This window comes from Jaculus jaculus, chromosome 2 (genome assembly GCF_020740685.1).
Source record: "Jaculus jaculus isolate mJacJac1 chromosome 2, mJacJac1.mat.Y.cur, whole genome shotgun sequence".
In the NCBI taxonomy this organism is placed as follows: Eukaryota; Metazoa; Chordata; class Mammalia; order Rodentia; family Dipodidae; genus Jaculus; species Jaculus jaculus.
The window spans coordinates 88,029,805-88,052,307 of NC_059103.1; the positions used below are offsets into that span (position 1 = coordinate 88,029,805).

Consider the following 22,503-nt stretch of genomic DNA (forward strand, 5'->3'; position numbering starts at 1 on the left):
GGGACTGACTCTCTTCTGAATTCCAGCCAGATCACTCCATGTTCCATACCAAAGGCATATGGTGTCTTCAGCAGCAAGGTCTTACCACTAACCCTTCTTGGGTCAAGTACTCTCATAGAAATCTGTCTACTTTTGGGAAACCATGTAGATCAAAAGCTCATTGTGGATGTTAGCCACATGCTAATTTTGAGAATTACAGGCCAGCACCAAGGAAAAGAAGGACAAAAAATAGCTAATATAAAGGGGATAGAGAGAAGAGAGAGGATATGATTTTCTTCAAATTTCATTGTGCCATTTTTCCCTACTGCTTGTGTAGAATTCCATCATGTAGATATACCACATCATAGTTATCCATTCATCTAATGATGAACATCTGGGTTGATTCCAGTTCTTACTTATTATGAATTGAACAGCTATAAATATGGTTGAGCAAATCTGTCTGAACTAAGGAATGCAGCTTTTAGGGTAAATGCCCAGTAATGGAATAACTGGGTCTGTTGGTAACTGTATAGTCAACCTTTTCAGGAAGTCTCCATATTGTTTTTCATAGTGGTTGTACCATCTTACATTCTCACCAACAGTGAATGAGGGTTTCTATTTTTCCACAAAGTCACCAGCATTTGTGTTCATTTGACTTTTTAATGTTCGCTATCCTTACTAGGGTAAGATGGAATCTCATACTTGTTTTAATTTCCATTTCCCTAATGCAAACAACCCACTCACAAAATGGGATAAAGAACTGGGCAGGCAGTTCTCAGAGGAAGAATTTGTCTTTTAACTTGTGTTCTAACTCAATTAAACATGAATGTGTATTGTTATCTCTAGCATTGTAATATTTCCTAAGCATTTCCTGCCTTCCTTCTTCTGTCCCTTGCTCCCTTTTCCCTCCCCATCCTTTCTTCACTTCTTCATTCTCTAGGTCTTCCTACTTCCTCCTATTCCTCCTCCTCTTCCTCTTTATTATCTCTCTCTCTCTCTCTTTCTCTTTCTCTTTATCCCCCAGTTGTGTTGAACCTTGTAGCCCAGACTTGCCTCAGACTTGCTATGTAACCCAGGATCTCCTCAAACTCTAGTTTCATTGACTCTAGCTTCCCAGGTGCTTAGATTATTGGCATATGTCACCAGGCCTGGTTCTTTGAATTAAAATTTTGAAGTTAAATAATCACTCTAATTGAGGTGAATTAACTAGCCAGTGATGTGGATTATTTCTAGAATTCAGTGATCATATTTTGGTTGGTTGACTAATGGATAGGTGAATGTAGTATAATTTCCTAGTAAATATTTGGATGGAAAGTATGTCTATGTTTACTATTTGTTTTCTGGAGGAAGTTGAGGAAAACTTTACATAGAGTAAAATGCTATTATAACCTAATTGCCTATAGGCAGACAGTACTGACTTATTGACCATTGACATGTGAGACTTTTTTTCCCTGAGGAAATGTGAATACACATCTACTCTCCCCAAGTAGGGCACAGAAATGGACTAAAGACCTATTGCACTAAATCCAGTTTTAGTGAACCAGTGAGTTTTCTGGGGTTTGTTTCAGAGCAAAGGGGGAGGGTGCTTACAGGAGCATGGATGACTCAAAGTCAGCTGCATCATGGAAAGCCTACCCCAGTATAGGCGATGACTCACAGAAGCAGCCTCAGGAGAACAATGGAGGACATGCAGGTAGCTGGATTTTCTTCCTCCCCCACCCACCCTACAAACAGTTGTTTACCCATTATATAACTTATATTATATAACTTCAACCCTCATCTTCCCCAAAACTTTTACCTTCTTGTGTCTTCTTTTCTCTGGAGGAAATGTTTCAGTTCAGGGAAAATTTCTAAACTGCAGTGGTCACTCTACCCTTCAACAGTTGTATAATACTCCTGTGACCTTGGGGTGTGGTCTTGTGAACTTTTATGTTGATTTCCCAGAATTGATCTCCTGAGTTTTCTGAGCCTTCCAGCAACTCCTCTCTTCTGAGGGGATTATTTTAGTTTGGAGGAATTGGCTACATAGACACAATTGCTAAATTTTAACTAAAGTGTAGAGAAAGAAATGCTTTTACCACTTAGATTCATGTAAATTTCAAGGCAATTCATCAAGAAGGCAGCTATCATTTATAATTTATAGGGACATCTGCCTTATTAGAACCCTAGTAAACTAGATGAAGGTGCTCTGAAGTTTGAAAGACAGTTGTGAATATACTTAGAATGAACAAAATGATAAAGACAAGTTACAGTTTAACAAAAGTAGAAAATACAAACAGTAATCTACGTCCGGGGTTGGGTGTCAATCTCAAAAGGGAGTGAGCAGTTCGCAACTCAGTAAAATCTTGAAATCGTAAAAACAAATCTACCTATAAAATGTTTGAGCTTGAAACATGATTGTCTTTGTAAGGAAGTTTAGAGAAATTTACTATTGGGCATACAACCTTAATTAATGTAATATGTAACTCAACTAATTTCCTTTCCCCTGATTAATCTGGAGTATTTTCTTCTAGAATAGAATTGTATGCATTAAAAAAAAAACATGATGTTTTATTGTTTGAAGGAGATTCTATTTTGTCAAACTATTTATAACCTCTTTCTCAAAGTCATCAGAATTTAATGTAGTGCACCATCTCACATACTTAAAATTGCAGTTAATAATCATCTTTTTTTAGGGAAACATGTCAATGAAGACTGAATTCTTTATGACCCTTGCAAACTTTGCATGTCTCCTCACAGTAGTGCTAACTCAGATGCAGCAGTGCAATGAGGTAGGGTGATTAGGAAGTTACCAACATATTATTCTGCTTGGTTTGTTATCAGAGGAGACATTACATCAAATAATCCCATAAAATAACATCATTATTTCATTCTAAACTAGAATCATACATCTAGAGCATGGCTATGATATCAAAATTTGCTATAAATACCATGAATATTTCTGAGTAGGCACTAAAAGATTTAATTCCATTATAAAGACACAGACATACTTGAATAGTTGTATGGGTAAGCATACCTGTGTGATATTTACTTTTGAAGCAATGTATATGCCAAGAAAGAAGGTATAATGATTATTAATTAGATGAACTGTTAGCTGTTTAGAAAGTCACTTTACGATGTTTGCAACTGACATTTTCAAGGAAATTTTTATGTTGGCAAAGTTTCTTTATGGGTTTGAGGGCTGTGATTTTCAAAACATTGGAATAAAACAAATTCAAACTATAACCATTAACATTTCCTATACATAAGGAAGGGTTAAAAAAGAAGGAATTATTTGATTTTATCAGGAGAGGGAGAAATCCTTGAAATCTATAAAGATTATCAAGGGTATAAGTCATAAATTCAAGATACTGAAACTAAAGTATCTAGGGAAGAATGGAAAAGGAAATAACTGAATAATCAAAAATGTCTAGTTACAGTTCTTCTTAATTAAATTTTAGGCAAAACCCATTACTTAACATAATTGAAACTTCATTTCTGTTAAATAGGGAATATACCTATGACACTACAAAGTGGTCATTGTGCGTAGACATAATAAAGATATAAGAATAACATCACAAATATATGAAGATATTTATCTAAGATTACTTCAAGTATAAACTCCCTATATAAATATCATTACTCTATTTTTCTCCAGTTTCCCAATTCCAATATTGTTCTTTTGTTTCACTGTCTTTTATAGTCTCATTGCCAAATAAGTTCACCCTGAATTAATTTCTTCTATAGAACTGCATACCTTCAGTTTCTGGTCATAACTTACAGGAATATATCCAGCTGAAATGAAGTCTTACTTTTCAGGTAGTGGAAACAACCAATGGCTATGGACTTACCCTCATCACTTTGCACCTTTCAAGGCTGCATATTGCTACTTGATCATTTACTGTAAAGATATATCAAACCATTGGCTTATATGTAACCCTAAAGTATATGGGCAACTTCCCATCATCCAGCAAGTTTACACAATGCCCATGTTTCTATGATGTGTCCTAATCTGCAAAAGTTATGTAAGATTTCTTCACAACCTAGACTTTGTCATGCAGAAGAATTGTTGTCTTTGTGTTACAAACTTAATATTTTAAAAATGTTAATGTTGACTTTCAATGTCAAGCAACAGATCCAAATCAAGTGGTTCTATTATTGATTTCAAGGGGGGAAAAAAAGGATATCTTCAATCATACACTGGAGAAAAAGCATAGTGCCCATGAAGAACCCTGGCTTCAATATGTGGAAAATGTGTGTTGATTAATTTTCTGTAATAATGTTGGCTCCACTCAATTTGCTGGAAAAAAAAATAATAATGTCATTTACTAATTCATTGTGATCTTTTGTTCATATGCCCATGGAATTCTAGAGAAATGTAGCCACTTGAAATTTTATGATGAGTTTTATTTGTCCTTTCTTTAAAATTCTAGCTTGAACTGAGTTGGCATGACCCTTAATATATTTTTGCCAAGTTTTTTAATCTTTCAAACTTTAAAAATAAGTTAAATGCAGCTGTGCGTGGTGGCACACGCCTTTAATCTCATTACTCAGGAGGCAGAGGTAGGAGGATTGCCATTAGTTCAAGGCCACCCTGAGACTCCATAGAGAATTCCAGGTCAGCCTGGGCTAGAGTGAGACCCTCCCTCGGAAATCCAAAAAACTAAAAAGAAAAGAAAGTTAAATGAGGGCTGAACAGATACCTGCAACTCTCCAGGTTCAACTCTCCAGGACTCAAGTAATCCAGATGCACAAGAGGGAACATGCATCTGGAGTTCCTTTTCAGTGGCTAGAGACCCTGATCACCCATTCTGTATATGCCTCTTTCCCTCTCCTTCTCTCTCTCTCTCAAATAAATAAATAAATAAAAATGAAAATATTTAAAAATAAGGTGAGTGAGAATAAAGTATGGTTATGTGAACCTTATAAATAATTAGAACAGGAATTTTTAAATGAGCTTTTTTGAGGAATTTGATTTACATTTGTAAAAAACAGAGTCATTATCTCTTCTATCTTATGTTTATGAAATAAAATGCAGAGATAACTGAATAATATTAAGTGAGATTGTCTGATAGTGTCAGTTGATTCTTTTAACTTTTTTCAAATACTATGCTAAATATCCTACATAATAGGGTGTCAATAAAAAATGTGCTTAAGGGCTAGAGAGATAATTTAGCAATTAGGGTGTTTGCCTACCAAGCCTAAGGGACCAGCTTCAATTCCACAGGGCCCATGTAAGGCCGATGTACAAGGTAGCACATGTATCTAGAGTTTGTTTGCAGTGGTTAGAGGCCCATTCTCTTTTCATATCTGCTTCTCTTCATCTTTCTTTCTCTCTCTCAAAAAAATAAATAAATAAAAATTAAAAAAATATATTTTTAAATCTGTTTAAAGGTCTGTCAAAATGCCAGTGAAGCATTCCTTCAAACTTTTCTGGAAAAAAAAATACATATAAACTTCCTGTTCGAGACAAAGTAATTTTACTCAGCTTAAAACAAGCATTAAGATGTTCTACATTCATCACATAATTGTACCACATTTAACTGAGTGTATTAGGAATGATTAGTGAAATCAAAATATTGTTCATTTAATTACAATTAGGACAAGTTATTATGGACATATTTTATTGAGATGAATAATGATATAAGAAAATATATAAATACCTATAGAACTATGGGGCTATGAATTTGGCTTAAGTCATATCTGCAATTAAACCTAATTAGCAAAGGCATTCTCTATTGTCAAATATACTAGCCTAACCCAGTCTTGCTTGCAGAAAATATCTAATATTTTGATAAAATTCAAACATATATTTAATAACAGTTAGAAAACTATTATGAAATTAGGCATAGCCTATAAAACAAGTTAAAAACAAAGTGATCACATTTAAAATCAAATTGATTGAGTTTAATTATACTTTTTACCTTATATATTGTTATAAGATAAATATGCACAATATTTTGATTGCTTAAATAACTATGCTATTAAAATGTAAGTTTGACATATTTCATATAATTTTATTTTGTTATTAATTTTAATACATGTATATTTCACCTATATTTCATTTAATTTATTTGCAAACAATAAGAAGGCAGGCACACAAAGAGTATAGGTGTACCAGGGTCTCCAGCCACTGCAAGTAGACTCCAGATACATGTATCACTTTGTGCATATGCCTTCATGTGAGTATTAATGAACTAGATCCTGGCTATTAGGTTTTGCAGGCAGTTGTCTTAATCATTGAGCAATCTCAATCTCCCTGTTTGTAATTTTATAAAAATATTAAACATTTTATAGTATAAAAAATTCTAACAAGTGACTTTATTTACTCGGATCTTTTCATGAAATAATGAATAAAATTGTTTAAACTATCTTACTATTCTATCTGTAACAAAATCATATTAAATTTTCTGTGAGGCCTGGAGAGATGGTTTAACAGTTAAGCACTTGCCTGTGAAGCCTAAGGAGTCTGGTTCAAGACTTGATTTTCCAAGACCCACATCAGAACCCACGTTAGCCAGATGCACAAGGGGGCACATGCATCTGGAGTTTGTTTACAGTGGCTGGAGGCCCTGGCATGCCTATTCTCTGTCTCTCTCCCTCTGTCTCTATATATATATATCAAATAAATAAATAATAAACAAACAGAATTCTGTGATTTTCTTTCTACTATGTATTTTCTACTAGATATTCTTTCAATATTTAGAAATCTTAAGAAATATTATCCATGTGATAAAATAAAAAAAAAATCCTAGTACTGTAACTGTTAGAGTGTGCTTCTGATTTAGGGACGTACGTTAGATGAGCCTTGATACTATCTGTACTTACATATGTGAATAGAAAATACTTTTCAAAGGTTAATATTTTAGAGCCAATTTTTTTCATGGATTTGTCCTCAGTGTGTGTCCCTCAAATGTAATGAATTCTTTTACCAAAAAAAAAAAATTACGGATAAAAGATAATTTAATGAGCAGTTGTCATTCCTCCCACAGCCCCATGTTTCAAATTTGAGTAAAGAATTCTTCCAGCATAAGCTTAAAGACAGACATAGTAGAAATTATGTTCAGCCAAGCCATTAAATCTTTTTCTTTCATTTTCACTCTCTACATACATAAAGGGAACAATAAGATGTTGCTTTATTTCTAGTTCCATGACTAATGATTAAAGGAGACTGCCCTGAATTCAATACTGTTAACTTTTCCATTCCAGCATTCACACTAAACAGTGTTTACCTTGGGAAGATACTGTAGCAGGATTCAATTGAGGTAAGGGTGTGGCTTTATTGCAGGAAGCATTCAACAAATGTTTGGTAAAAAGAACATTTGGTAACAAGGACATGCGCCCTGGAAATTGCCTCAGGTTCTTGGTTTGAGTTCAGTTCAGAAGAAACCTGAGAGGAGGATTCTAGTTCTTGACATTAGCAGAGCAAGTGCTAAAGAGCAGGGTCGGAGGCAGCAGCCTGAACCAGGGTAAAAGCAAAGGAAGAAAGGCATTTCTGTGAGAAACCAGATTTACCCATTTCCAATGAGAAGCTCTTTGAAAAGCTGCTTCAACAACATTGCCCTGGGACAGGCAGTGATCATTGCCTTACATATGCAATGTGGTACTGTTTAGTCTGGGTGGGATGGGGGGGGGGTATTCTACAGAGAAAGAGACAGATGTGGAGAATTGCCTGACAATCCTTCAGCAGTCCACCTCTTCAGGTAAAGGTTGTCTGAACAAGTGGAATATGGTGAAACAGCCTATAATCCTAGCACTCAGGAGACTGAGACAGAAAGATCATGAGTTTGAGTTCAGTCTGGGCTATATGTGAGTCCCAGAACAGCCTTTTGGCTACATAATTTGCCCTCATCTTAAACACAACCAAAGCATCTGATCACAGTGTGTCCAGACCAATGACAACTATGTATGTCCTTGATCCATTATTATTTCAACTATAAAAAGCAGAAAGTAATTATCACTTATAGACAAGTGTTCCCTCTCTGTAGCTTTGTAGGCAAAGAAGACAAACTCATTTTAGCTTCTAAATGGCTCTGTGCCACCTCCACTGTGAACCAAACCATACAGGATTGTGAAGGGCCAGTTGTTCAATGGTGGAAAGTCAGTTAGTAACAACAGATCAGCCTTGACATAGGGGCTCCATGCATGACCTCAGCCCTGAAAATGCATAATTCCTTTTCTTTCCTAACCCATTTGTATAGAAATGATTATAGCTTTTCATAGAAATGAGTTCCTCTAGAGATGAGAAAGGGAGAAATAACCAGAAATGGATTTTTAAATTTTTTTTCTACTTTTATTTATTTATTAGTGATAGACACATATAGAGAGAAAGAGGCAAAGAGAGAGAGAGAGAGAGAGAAAGACAGAGACAGAGACAGAGACAAAGAGAGAATGGATGCATCAGGACCTCCAGCCACTACAAACAAACTCCAAATACATGTGCCACCTTGTGCATCTGGCTTATGTGGGTACTGGGGAATCGAGCCTCAAACCAGGGTTCACAGGCAAGGGCTTAACCACTAAGCCATCTCTCCAGCCCCGGATTGTTTTGTTGTTTTGTTTTGTTTTGTTTTTGTTTTTGTTTTTTTTTCTTTAATATAGGTGAAAAGGTTTGAGTTAGAATTTTGTTTGCTCTGTTTAATTTTGAATTTGTTGCTATTGGTTGTAACTTGCAAAAGTAGCATGGCTTTGATTTTTTTTTTTCATTAGTCATATGCATATTCAGTGTGTAAACAGCCCTTGTTGGTACTGTAAAGAGAGCAAAATATTATATTTCTCTACATTTCTTTACACCTAGCCTAGAGAAATACAGAAGTCACTTCATTGTAGGAGGCTCTGTTGATGGTAAACAAACAAGAGGGTCTGCTAATGGCAGGTAAACAAGAGGCTCTGCTGGGGCCTGCATTGTTGAGCAAATGCATTAAGGCAAGTGGGACTCCAGGTCACAGGCCTACCTCTCACCTCCCAGGTGGCACTTCCTGTAACTGACCAATAGATCTGTTTCCAACTTCCTTTCTTATTTTTGTTTTTGTTATTATGGTTGTAACTGTCACAGGTAAATTGTGATTTAGGGATTAACTCCCATCCTGTTTTAGGGCTGCTGGCCCCCTGATATTACTCTTTTCTTTTCTTTTCCTTTCTTTTCTTTTTTTCTTTACTTTCTTACCCAATAAAACTTTGCCTCACATTCCCTGAGTCCCCTCCCCAACTGAACTAGGGAAAGACTCCTAATCTTGGCTGGAGAACCATATCTCTTATCTGTCTGCATGTTCCTTGTTTGGAGTTGGTAGCAAGCCATTGATGGGGAACTTTTGCCAAAAACTGCTGGCCCCTTCCTTTATTGGGTAAGAAACCTCCAGAGGTGCTTTTTCCACTCTTCTTTTTGTTTTTCCTTTTTTTCTGGCTTTCCTGGTTTTCTCATTTTGTGCACTTCTCTGGATCCAAGAGGGAAGCTGGATGCAGTATTAATTCCCTTGGACGAGTGATCAAGGGGCAGCCCTTGACCCTCTCTGGCTCCATTCAGAGATTTTGAATGGAGGTCTATTTCTGGTTTAGTTTTGGTTTGGCAGCCACATGGCAATGTTAGGAGAGCAGTTATTGCTAGCCTGTTTGTATTTGGTGTTGTGTTCATTTGTCTTGTCCTCATCTTTGAAAATATGGGTCAAAATCATTCTGTTGAAAAATCTCCTTTTAAAACGTTAAGCCATCATTTACTTGATGCCTTTTTTATCATCTGTTTACATCCTGACATACATTTTAGGTAAATTTGATGTCTACCTTATGTAAGGAGTTTGTAACTTGATCAAGTACCTTGATTCAGTTTACCTATCTAACAAGACACCAGTGGGCAGCTAACCTGGACTAGGTTTCCACAGGAATTTAAAAATTGCCCGACCCTATTTGATGAGACTCTTCATAGAGATTTGCAGGACTTTTGCAAAGAAACACCTGAGGCCACACTTCTACAATACATGGGGGGCCCTTCTCCCAGCTGTAGAAATGGAGGAAGAATGCCTCTCTGCCACAGAATATTTCCTGGACAACTTACAGCATCTGGGCTATGGTGTATCAGCCAGGAAGGCTCAACTGTGTGTGCGCAAGGCAACCTACTTGGGATATGAACTCCAAGAAGGTAAAAGTATGCTGTTGGTCTCTAGGATTCAAGCCATCACTTAAATCACCAGTAAGAGACAGATCCGAGAATTCCTCGGAGCTGTAGGGTACTGCAGAATTTGGATCCAAAGGCTTGCTGAATTAGCCAAGCCTCTCTGTATGAGGCCACTAGAGGACCAAAAATAAATAAATAAATAAATAAATAAGTAATAAGGGATTTTAATTGGACTGAAAACAAGAAACAAGCATCCCAATAGCTAAAGTCAGCTCTGACATCAGCCCCTGCCCTTGTGCTTCCAGACTTAACCAAATCCTTCCATTTGTATGAAAAGAAGGGAACAGCCAGGAATCCTAACTCAAAGACTGGGGCCATGGCATTGCCCAGTAGCCTACTTGTCTAAGAAGCTAGACCCAGTAGCTGGTAGTTGGCACCCTTGTCTCTGGCCTATTACAGCTGCTGCTATTTTGATAGCAGACATTGACAAATTAACCTTGGGTCAGACTTTATCAATTATGGTCCCACATATGACAGTGACTCTTCTAAAGAGCCTCCAGACTGATGGCTCTACAACTCACATAATTCACTATCAGGCCTTCCTCTTAGATGAACCAAGAATACAGTTTCGCCAAATTGAGGCTTTGAATCCAGCCTCCCTGCTGCCAGAAACTGATGAGGCATCAACCGCTCTGCATGACTGCCTAGAGATCCCCTCTGCCTTCAATGGACTACACCCAGACCTGACATATGTGACTTGGCTGGACCTTGACCTGGTGTTGTATCCTTATGGCAACAGCTTTGTCGTGGATGGAATCAGATATGCAGGAGCAGCTGTGACGACTTTGGAAAAAACCCTGTGGGCTGAGGTCCTACCTTAGGGTACATCAGCTCAGAAAGCTAAACTGCTAGCACTGACCAAGGCTCTGATATTGGAAAAGTCAAGATGGCAAATGTCTTCACAAAACAGAACGTACAGCTCATCTCTCATCATAAAGGAACAGACCCCCACAAAGATGGTATCAACTGGAGAATGGATGACTGCTGATACCCCAAACCTTAGGGCAGAGACTGGCTGAACCAACTACATAAAGAAATTCACTTAGAAAGCAACACGAGCTAGTAAGGAAAGAATTTTTCTTCCCAGGTATGGACTCAATCATCAAGGACATCACCACCCGCTGTCAGGCCTGACAACAGACTAATGCCTCCTCTGGTAAGGCACCACCAATAGTGATGAAAGAACAAAAAACAGAGCCATTTAGATATTGGGAAGTTAATTTCACAGAGGTAAAGCCAGATCAATATAAATACAGATATTTACTTGTTTATGTTGATACCTTTTCAGGATAGATAAAAACTTTCCCAATCAAGTCTGAGACAACCCAAATAGTGACTAAGAAATTATTAAAGGGGAAAATTTCCCACTATGGGGTGCACCTCAGGATAGGAACAGATAATAGACCCACCTTTATGTTAAAAAATCACTAAGAAAAATTGACTAAGACTCTGGGGATTAATTGGAAATCACATTGTGTCTATCATCCCCAAAGTTCAGGACAGATAAAAAGGATAAATTGGACCTTGAAGGAGACTAACTAAATTAACTCTAGAGACAGGCAAAGGATAGATGGGATTCCTTACCTTCACCCTGTTAAGGGCCAGATGTACCCCTTATGTAAAAAAAAATTACTCCATTTAAAATAATGTATGGAACCTCCCCTCTCCCATCCTGCCCTGGGTGGATCTTGAACAGATAACATTACTAATGAAAGGTTTCTTGTCTTCTATCAAGAGTCCAGGAGTCCATTGTTCCAGCAGTCAAGGCTGCTTTTCAGACACACCCCATTTGCTCCCATCCCTTTCAGCCTGGGACAGCTTGGATCAAGAGACACTGTATTGGGATGTTGGAAGAGCTCCCACCAGGTCATCCTAACTACTCCAACAGCTATGAAAGTTAAGGGGACAAAATAAAAGAGGATTAGACTTATGGTTTATAAACCAAGGGGGCCTATGTATGGCTTTAGATAAAATAATTGGTTTCAGTCTATGTTTAGTTGGTCTCCATGACAAACTCCCTCATCTCTTCTATTGTTGGTGCCCTGATACTACTGCTCTTAGGCCTCACCATAGGACCCTGCATTATTAGTTCTCTATGTAGATATATAAAAAAATAGAATTAGTTCTGTTAAACTTATGGTATTATGGACACAATATGCTGCCTCCCCCATCTGAAACTGAACAAATCCTAAATGCTATCCCTCACAAGTCAAAGATTGAACTCAGTGCCATGTCAGAGGGGGAAATGTATAGAGACCAAAATGTTACAGAGGCTCTGCTGATGGTAGACAAACAGGAGGCTCTGCTGGGATAATAGTATTTCCTAGGGCCTGCATTGTTGAGTAAACTCCTTAAGATAAGCAGGACTCCTGGTCACAGGCCTACCTCACAGCCCCCAGGTGGCACTTCCTGTAACTGACCAACAGATCTGTTTACAATTTTCTTTCTTTCTTCTTCATTTTTTTTTAAAACTTTTATGGCTATATGTGTCACATGTAAATTGTGATTTACGGTTTAACTCCCATCCTGTTTTTTTTTTTTTTTTTCCCTAACATCATGCGGTTATTTTCAATAAAAGCTAACACTCCACAGTTCAGGGCTGATGCCCTGATTTTACATCTGGGGCACAGACCTGATATACCAGACTTTTTTTTCTTTTCTTTTTTACCCAATAAAACTTTTCCTCACATTCCATGAGTTGATGGTCCTGCTTGTGAGACACCAGACACCATAACAGTACCATCCATACTGTCATTCCTGCCTCCCCACTCCAAAGGGACCCTCCTAATTGGGGAGCCATTTATCCCCATAGTTTTTGTGGGTCCTGTATTGTAGAAGTAGCCATCAGTTACATGGAAGAAGGAATGTCACTGTGCATAATGCCACAACTTGTAGATGTAACAATCTTTCTGTCCCCTCTACCATGAATTTCCCTGAGCTATGGTGGATTCATTTTAGGTCTACATCCATGATGAGCTCTGGGGAGCCTTTGTGTCTCTGGATCTCTGGTTTGGTAGGAGTTGAGTATTCTTTGTGTCTATCTCCTTCATCATTGTGCTGATACCAGGTTCACCAAGAAAGCAGCACCCTTTCTCATTCCCCAAATTACACTATGGTTTCAACTGGGGTCCTGGTGAGGTGTGATGGGGTTATTCTCTCCTCAGGTCCTGCATTCATCTGAAAAAGAGAAGCAGATTCTCCAACAGAGAGTGAAGTCAGCATCAGATAAATAGGATAGCCATTATTAGGTTAGAGAGAATTTAATAGGGGTATTCCCTCTTACAGCCCAAGATTGGTGGGAGCTTGATATTGGAGAGTGAACTTGTTATTTGGATATAATTCTGACTTGTTTCCCAGTTCCATCTATGGGTTCTGTTCCACTGAATGGATCTGTTAGCCAATCCAAGAGCAGCTGGTCACCCACCATGGTTGTGTGCCACTATTGCACTTGGGTGAGTATCACGTCAGGTTGTTTCCTGCTGAATAGCTTGGACAGATGTTAGCCATTTCCCCCTAGTAGCTCATATAGCACATTCTGGCACTACATGAGCTAAAAGTCTGGGGACTGGCTCTCTTCCAGATTCCAGTTAGGTCACCACATGTTCTATACCACAAGCATATGGTGTCTTCAGCAGGGCATGTAAGCATCTTGGGCAGATTCAGGTTAGGAGCAACAGATGAGTGAGACCATTTGACAATTATCTTTCTGTGATTGGGTGAGTTCACGGAGAATGATCTGTTTCAAGTTTACCATTTTTCTACAAATTTCATTGTGCCATTTTTTTTCTTACTGCTGTGTAGAATTCCATCATGTAGATATGCCACATGTTAGTTATCCATTCATCTAATGGTGGACATCTGGGTTGATTCCAGCCCTTAGCTATTATGAATTGAGCCGCTATAATCATGGTTGAGCAAATCTGTCTGCACTGAGACACAGACCTTTTAGGGTAGATGCCCAGTAAGGGAATTACTGGGTCTCTTTGTAACTCTATAGTCAACCTTTTAAGGAGCCTCCCTATCGCTTTCCATAGTGGTTGTACCATCTTACATTCTCACCAATAGTGAATGAGGGTTCCTATTTCTCCATATTCCCAATAACATTTGTTTTCATTTGATTTTTTATCATTTGCTATCCTTACTGGGGTATGGTGGAATCTCATAGTTGCTTTAATTTGCATTTCCTTGATGGTTAGGGATGCTGAACGTTTTCTTATGTGTGTGTTTGCCATTTGTATTTCTCCCTCAGAACTCCCTGTTCAGTTCTCTGCCTCACTTTGTGAGTGGACTGTTTGATTTTTTTATTGTTTAGGTTTTGAGTTCTTTGTAGACTCTAGAAATTAAGCCTCTGTCAGTTGGATAGCCAGCAAAAGATTTTCTCCAATTCTGTAGGTAGTCTATTGGCTCTGTTATTGTGTATTTGTCTGTGAAAAACTTTTCAGCTTCATTAGATCCCAATGGTTGAGTGATTATTAAAGTTCCTGAGCTACTGGGGTTTTGTTCGGGAAGTCTTTTTCCATTCCTATATTGTGGAAAGTTCCTCCTATTTTTTCTTCCAGCAGTAGCAGAGTTTCCACTCTCATATTGAGGTCTTTGATCCATTTGGGCTTGATTTTTGTGCATGGCAAGATATAGGATACAAGTGTGCTTGAGAAACTCTATACCCTTAACTGCCTCCTCCTAAACCATCTTAACTTGTAATAACTTAGATCTTTTGTCATTAACTACTAGGCTTTGGCTCCAATATCAAACTTTATTTTCCCTCAGAATACTCATGTATCCACTCTTGACTTTTACTTCTTAAGTTACCTTGCAAATATATAGATATGATAGTCTTACTGTTTGTAGGCTGAGAAAATTCAAACCTATAGATAGTGACTCAGACATCTGGCAAGTAGACAATATGAGGTCCTGAACAAATAAATGGAGTATACCAAATTCTGGTTATGATGATCAGTAACATTCTTGGAATGAATTATATTGACGCTCTGTGATTAACTTAACTTCAAAACAAGACATTTAATCTTCTGCTTCACATACATATTTTAGCAATGCAGTTTCATTCAGAGGTAATCCTTCTCAGAGATTGTCATTAGCTAGCCTTGTCAGCAAAGGGCTAACCAGAAATCACCCAAAACTTATTTGTATCAAAGGCACATTTATTATTAAGGATTTTTAAAACCTTCTTGAATTTCCCTTAAATGAAATGGAGTTCTTTTGGAAAGCTAAGATACATGAAGAATAATTACATAAATTAATTACATATAGTATTACATATATAAATAATTACATATATTAATATATTACATATAGATTTTTAAAAACTATTTTAGTTAATAAAAATGGTAATTAGCATTCACTTATTAAAAATAACATGGGCTATATTTTCTGCAAATTGAGATTTGGATTTTAAGAGGTCAGATTTATGCCTTGTATTTAAAAGTAGCTTGCTTTGTCATTTGCATAAAGTCAAGGTCGGTCTCTCTTTGTGAGATTTTAAGCAATTAATGCTTAAAAACCTAGGCCCATTAATTCATTAAGGACTATGAAATGATACTGTAATTCTTTCTTCATTCATTAGCTGTTAATAGCTCTATCCAAACTTGTATATTTAGTTTCTCAGTTGTACAGTTTACAAAGGAGATAGGACATGAATATTTAGTGTTCTTTACCTACTACCTTTCAAAACAATACTGGGTAGCTGACATTCTCCAGCTAGATATAGTTATATGACTTTTAACATTATTTTATAAGATAACAAATTTTAAAACATATTACCATATATTTAAGTCCATTGAAGTATATATGATTATTTTAGCATTATTATGACTAAGGCTTCTTTAATCTGATGGGAGGAAAGCTGCTCTATTTACTGTTTGTGTAACAAGATGTATGAGTTTCATCTTCTTCAGATTCTGGCCTAAGACTGGATTCAGCAGCTTTGCCAAAGATCCCTGGCTCTCACTAAAAAACATGACATTTTCTAACAGCAAATCATGCTGTAGGAATGCCCCTTGTTTCAATATAAAATAAATTATCAACTTTAGTGGCATGTTTAGGACTTTGATCCAAACTGGAACAGACTTTCATCTTGTTCTCACTCTTGCATCCCCTTCTGCCTGTGCTGCTCAGTGACACTGAGGGCAATGAAGAGCCACATGTCACTGCACCCACTTCACATTTCTAGAATAATGATGCCAGTGCAATTACTGATGGCAATCTGAATGCCTTTATATCCTTTATTGTTCTTAAGGTATGTCATACATGAATATACAGAAGTCAATTTGTTTGAAAAGATCTTGGGAAAGCATGTTATGATATGACTAATTGTATTTCTCAGCAGATGTGCCTTTATTCCTTTTTTAAACAAATTCAATGATTATAAAAAATATCAAATGGTAATGCCCTCCCTCCCCCCACTGTCCCCTTTGAAACTCCATTCTCCATCATATCCTTCCCCTTCTCAATCAGTTTCTCTTTTATTCTAATGTCATGATCTTCTCCTCCTATTATAAGGGTCTTATGTAGGTAGTGTCAGGCACTGTGAGGTCATGGATATCCAGGCAATTTGTGTCTGAGGGAAGCAGATTGTAAGGAGTCCTACCCTTCCTTTGGCTCTTACATTCTTTCCACCACCTCTTCTGCAATAGACCCGGAGCTTTAGAAGGTGTGATAGAGATATTGCAGTGCTGAGCACTCCTGTCACTTCTTCCCAGCACCATGATGCCTTCTGAGTCATCCCAAAGTCACTGCCATCTGAAAAGAGAAGATTCTCTAACAAAAATGAGAGTAGCATTAATATAAGGGTATGAACATAAAGATTATTCCTGAAAGAATATTTTTTTAAAAATTATGTAAAGTGTTTGATTTTTAAAAAACATACTGAAGGATAATCAAAGAATTATTACACTTAGCTTTGGGATCCAGTTTATTTCATCGCTTATACAGATAACTGTTTCAAAAACAATGTCTAATTTTCATGCAAGTACATGTAAAAGTTTACACACTAGTATTGGTTGCATATAAAAATTGGCATCATGAAATATAGCAAATAAGATATCCTGATTGTCCTGAATTTCTGTGTCTCAGTAAACCTCTCAGCATGAGAAAAATGAGAATAAACATAAGATACATATAAATGCCTGTGTGTATGTGTCTGAAATATTATGCATCCCTACTCTCTTAGGAAAGTGTTATTTTACATTATATAAATTCCTCTAAATTGATTTAACATTATAATCTGAAGATTGATCCACACTAATATTGTGGGCCAAACGGTGTTGGATTTAGATAGCTACACAAGGCAGGGTTGTTTTTTAGTAAGTGTTTTAAAGCCATTTACTCTTTTTGTAATAATTTTCATGACTAATTTCAATCTTATGTTTTATGTGTGCATAAAACCACACATCTTTAATATCAATTCATTTATTCTATATTCAATTCTTGTTTATACTCTATAACTAACACATTTTTAGCCTAGATAATTTTCCTTGTGGAATTTGTCTATACTGAGTGGTTTTGTCAGTTACAGCCAAGGTAAAAGTGCCCCAGTCTTTCTAGCCTTATGAACTTTACAAAGAGCTGTTTACATGCCTGAGAAAGGAAATACATAAACAGCCTTCCAGCCTCAGTTCTAGAGTTGGTATATACTGCTTTCTGTCCATGGGCACTGTTTTAGTCAATTCCATGTTGCTGGACTGAGCAACCAACCAGAGAGTTTATGGGAGGCACAGGCTTATTTCATGCTTACAATGGCAATGGCCACTTTGTATCTGGTAGACAGCATTCCAAAGTAATCTTCCCAATATTTTGGCTCTTATATTCTTTCTGTCAGTTCTTCCAATGGCCCCTGAGCCTTAGACAGTGTGTGAGAGATGTATCACTTAGTCTTAAATATTCCCCTATCATTTCCTAACAACACTTTGAGGGATTTTAGATCCCCCAGTAGTCACTTCCATCTAGAAACATAACTTTATCTAACAAAATGTTAAAGTAGCATTAGTAAATATTTATAAGAAAATTTGTTAGTTGTTATACCACCCATTTTATTTGCTGAACAAAATATTGACAGTAAGAAAATAAGAAAGTGATAAGTATATTATGCAGTTATATCTCCTATTTAATGCCAGCAGAGTATTCGAGATTTTTTTCTCATATTGGTTAATATATATATATATATTTTTTGAGGTAGGGTCTCACTCTAGCTCAGGCCGACCTGGAATTCACTGTGTAGTCTCAGGGTGGCCTTGAACTCTTAGTGATCCTCCTACCTCTGCCTCCCAAGTGCTAAGATTAAAGACGTGAGCTACCAAGTCCATCTTATATTTTTATTTTTGAGACTATATTTAGATATCAGGTACTTAGGAGATGAATTCTTCATGTATCATGAGATGATGCATTTATGTTAGTTCTGTAATTTAGATACATGCATAAATTAGCAATAGAAGCCCCAGGGTATAAAAGTATTTGAATTAGATATCACCTATAATATAGCCTTGACAACTTTATTATTTTTTAAGAATATTCACTTTGAATAAAAGAATACATAAGGAACCCTTTTTATCAGATCAGTTTTCAGAAATATTGAAATGAAATTATTTACTTTAGATAACTATAATTAATTTTATCATCTTATTAGCACTTGTTTTTATATAAACTGTTTAGATTTTAATGCATTAAAAATACATATAATTACTATCTGTTAAATTATAGAATACTTTTTATATTCTTTATCTATCTATAATAAAAATGAATTTTTTAACTTGAGTAAGTTACATTTAGAAATATTATGATAAGGGACATTTTATATTAGAATAAGATAAGTAGGAAAACAAGTATACTATGTATTGGTATTGTGAATATCTGCTACAGTAAAAGATTTAATAAATACATACCTCTCTTTCATTTCTTTCTTCTTTCCCTCTCTCCGTCATCTCCTGCTTAAATCTATTAATAAACTCCAACTTTGAAACTGTATGTGGCTGTAGGTGGTGGTGGACAGCCGTAATCTTAACCCTTGGGAGTTGAGGTGAAGCAACAGGATCAGCAGTTCAAGGTTATCCTTAGTTGCATAAAAAGCTCAAAACCAATCTGGGCTATGTAACCCTGTCTCAATAAAACAAACAAATGACAACAAAGAGAGATAGCCAAGTCAGTAATGCACTTACAAACATGAGGTCCTGAGTGTGAGCCTCTAGCATATATGTGAAAAATACCAGGATTGGTGGCAAACATTTGTAATCCCACTGCTGGGGATGAAGAGAGAATAGGATCCCTGGGAATTGGTGGCTAGCTATTATAGTCAAATTAGTGAACTCAAGATTCAATGGGAGACCTTGTCTCAAAAAATAACAGGGAGAGTAATGGAGAATGGCAAATGACATGCCACTGGTCCTCTATCTGAATACACACACACACACACACACACACACACACACACACACTCACACACATTCAGACACCTACAAAATGCATACATATACATGTATGCCAACACATATGCAAGAAAAAAACAACACAAACTACAATGATATTTCCTTCAAAAAAACATTATAAAGGAACTAATTTAGTAAAATTTTCTAACCAGATAATTTTTTTTATACTTTTTGAGAAGAGAAATTTTGTATTAGGAAAATGCAATTAATATTTGTTTTATTATCACTTACCCTTCTACCTATTAAAGCTACTATGTGTAAATAAATAATCAAAGAAAGAAACAACTAATTATTTGAATCTTTGTTTCCAAAAATAACTGCTCCAAACCTTAGAATCCCAATTATTTTGTCATGCACACTTTGGGAAAAGATAAATCCAAGTTATGCTCTCATTATCATTCTGTAGCCTTACTAGTAATGGCATTTCCCATTGTAAGCAGAATTCTATAATTGACTTTTCTAGAATGAATTATATATTTTTGCTAACATACTTGTTATGCAGCTGATATCAGAGATGCTGAGCAGGAGTTAGAAATTCACATGTTACTAACATCATGTGTGAATGATAGTTAATTAACCCTAAACAATAATCAGGTATACACCCACGTGTGGGGTGTTTTGACTGCTTAACTGGTAATTTGGATAGGTGCACATATTGGGAAAAAAGTGAGCTGATTAAACATTTTATTATATACTCTCAAAACTAAAAAAAAAAAAAAAAAAAAAAATACCAGTATATTTTGACTAACACAACATGCATTTGAATCTTCAAATTTAATTGGTACTACAGATTTTTTTCAACAGTTCATTGTGCACTCTTCAAACACATCACATGTTCTTCCTGCTTGCATCTTTTGTGACTTCCACCTGTCCATTCTAAAGCAACCTCTGGAATCAAGTGTTTCTCTGTTATCTAGTCTTGAAGACAAACTCAAAACTAATACTATATAGTCTTTATTCATCAACAACAACCATTATCTTCTTATAACCTATAGAACTTATTTTCTGATCCTTTGGGAAAAGAGCTATGTTTTTATCATTTAAGCTATTCTTAATATTTATGTTTTCTATCACAAAGTTATAAAATCTTTTATGGACAAGCCCTAATATTAAATTTGTAGTAAAAAAGTGAAAATCATGGGCTGGAGAAATGGCATAGTGATTATGGGTGCTTGCTTTTGAAGCCTGAGGACCTAGATGAGACTCCCCTGATCCCACATAAGCCAGATATATATGGTGGCACATGCATCTGGACTTTGTCTACAGTAGGTAGAGGCCCTGACATGCCTACTCTCCCCGCCCTTCTCTCTGTCTCTCACATAAATAAATACAGAAAAATCTTTAAGAACAGAAGAGAAAGTTATCAGCAATTGAAATACCCATTTTATACAACTGAACATAGTGGATGCTGGAAAATAAGAGATAAAACCACCAGTAATATATTCATTCAAATGACATTATGTTCATTTGGATACTTAGGAAGAGAAGTTATTGGTATAATGCATAATGAATGATGGGAAAGGAAATACAGAGAAGGTTGGGTTGGCCTTTCAGATTTTGATTCTGATCTGACTTTAGTAAAAGAAGTGGGATGGTGGGATGGTGGATAGGAAAGCTAGAAAAATATGTTAAACATAATAACATTTGTAAGAGAGGCCTAATAATAATCTTTAATATTAATGTCACTATAAAAAATGGTTTCTGGGGACTGGACAAATGGCTTAGCTGTTAAGGCACTTGCTTGTGAAGTCTATGCACACAGGTTTGATTTCTTCTACTCATGTATGCCAGATGTAAATGGTGGTACATGTGTCTGGAGTTAGTTTGCAGTGGGTAGAGGCTCTGGAGTACCCATTCTCTCTCTCTCAATAAATAAGTAAAAATTAAAAATTAGAAATGCCTTAAAAATAAAAACTATAGTTTCTTCCATGTGAGGTCACAGCAAAAACAAAAAAAACATCATAGCAGATGCCTTCAGCTTGACCTTCTACTTTTCTGCCTCCAGAACTGTGCTTAATGAATCTCCTATTCTTGGGTATTTAGTATAATAATCAAACAAAACAAAACTATGGTGTCTCCTTTCCTTGGGTCATATGCATATGTCTCTGGATTGTATCAACATTGTTTATACATGACAGAGAAAGATCTGAGGCATCCAAAAATGGGAATGGGAATAGCAAGACTTTCAGAATATATTTATTTGTTTGTCACACCCTCATTTTTCTTGAAGATAAGAGCAAGCACATGTTATATTTCTACCATATGAAGAAAATGCTCAAATAAATAAATAAGAATAAACAAAAAAATTTTTTTAAAAAGGGCTGCAGAGATGGCTTAGCGGTTAAGCGCTTGCCTGTGAAGCCTAAGGACCCTGGTTCGAGGCTCTATTCCCCAGGACCCACGTTAACTAGATGCACAAGGGAGTGCACGCATCTGGAGTTCGTTTGCAGTGGCTGGAAGCCCTGGCGTGCCCATTCTCTATCTCTATCTGTCTCTTTTTCTGTCACTCTCAAATAAATAAATAGGGCATGGTGGTACACACCTTTAATCCCAGCACTCGTGAGGCAGAGGTAGGAGGATCACTGTGAGTTCAAGGCCACCCTGAGACTACAGAGTGAATTCCAGGTCAGCCTGGACCAGAGTGAGAACCTACCTCAAAAAAGAAAAAAAAAAAAGTCAAACAAATAAATAAATAAACAAAAAAGGAAAAAAGAAAGTACATGCCTGTCAATTGGTCCCTCTAACAAAATATTTTCCAAACATATATTTTCAACATATAGAGACACTTACTTTTATTTTGTAGTACATCAAGAAGAGGGCCTATTCCTGGTCAAGACTAACTCCCTGTAGCAGCTACCTTTTTGTTGCCGGGATAAAACACTAGACCAGAAGCAGCTCATGGAAAGCGAGGGTTTATTTCAGCGAACAGTTTTGAGAAGTTTC

The 22,503-nt window shown here is 36.5% G+C and overlaps 1 protein-coding gene across 2 annotated transcripts in view; it reads left to right on the top strand.

The window, feature by feature from the left end:
- LOC101595240 (N-deacetylase and N-sulfotransferase 4) overlaps positions 1-22,503 on the top strand; it is a 405,440-nt gene that overhangs the window by 80,547 nt on the left and 302,390 nt on the right. The window lies entirely within an intron of this gene.